This window comes from Anoplophora glabripennis, unplaced genomic scaffold, assembly GCF_000390285.2.
Source record: "Anoplophora glabripennis isolate ALB-LARVAE unplaced genomic scaffold, Agla_2.0 scaffold9834, whole genome shotgun sequence".
Lineage (NCBI taxonomy): Eukaryota > Metazoa > Arthropoda > Insecta > Coleoptera > Cerambycidae > Anoplophora > Anoplophora glabripennis.
The window spans coordinates 1-1,046 of NW_019425946.1; the positions used below are offsets into that span (position 1 = coordinate 1).

The 1,046-nt window shown below is 28.1% G+C and overlaps 1 long non-coding RNA gene across 1 annotated transcript; it reads left to right on the forward strand.

Moving 5' to 3' along the window:
• The first annotated feature begins 134 nt into the window (after positions 1–134).
• LOC108916747 lies at positions 135–599 on the forward strand. Its single transcript, XR_001964784.1, has 3 exons — positions 135–256; positions 317–384; positions 439–599. It is a non-coding gene; the product is annotated as an uncharacterized LOC108916747 (long non-coding RNA).
• The last annotated feature ends 447 nt before the right edge of the window (positions 600–1,046 follow it).

Below are 1,046 nucleotides of genomic sequence, written 5' to 3' on the forward strand. Positions count from 1 at the left end.
AACATTTGTTCTGTTGGGCATTATTATTATTATTATTATTATTATTATTATTATTATTATTTTTAAGATATGAGGAAAAATAAATGTCTTGCAAAACATTTATGTCTTAATAGTAATGTAATTATTAATTTCAGGATGAAAACGCAGAGGGTTTGCTATATTTTGACGACTTTACCAGTTTGCAATATCGTACAAAATTATATTATTTCTACTTTAGACTTATATACGATTCTGGAACTAATGGCATATGGTTTCAGTAAGTTCATTTTTTTCAGTGATTCGTATGAAGCTTTTACATAATAATAATTTTTTTCAGACAAGTATCGGGCAATGCTGATGGTTTTAATCCTCGTATTCAAAGAATCGTGGTACATCGTCGAGAAGGTAAGTTTTTTTATTTTCCCATGAATTTTTAAAATTTCCTGATATGTCTTCTAGCAAAGAAGGAAACTATAACGGAATCATATACAACCACGAAAGATGGCACCCCCTTGGAAGATATAGACCTTGTGCAACAACATCAGCTACTACGAGGAGAGGGTAGTGTTGTCATTTATCTGTAGAAACTTTTAGTTAAAAATAAAAATAAAGGTTTCGAAGCTTTATTTTATTTATAACTCCCTAAATATTGTTTTTTTCTTTATGGTTTTTCTAAATGATGAGGATAAAAAAGCAGATATATATCATACAGAATGATAAAATGACATGATTTTATATAGATTATGAAATTTAGGAAGCGGTTTTGTCTACTGAATAGGGATTATCTATATTTAAAACGGATTAAATATGCTTTAAAGTAAAATTGTGTAAATAAGAAATTTGACAAACAACTAAATTATGTAATTTAAGGGACACTCTAGAGGTTGAGAAAAAAGGTGATTTTTGGGAATTTTCAAGGAAAAATCGATATAAGATATAGTGTCAGAAACAAAAAGGCTTTATTGTACATGTTTTCAGATGGCATTACGAATTTTTTCAAACGATTTGGATTCAAAATGCCCGGAAAGGTTTCTTATTAATAGGTGGTCTTGAAATTAAAAAAAAAA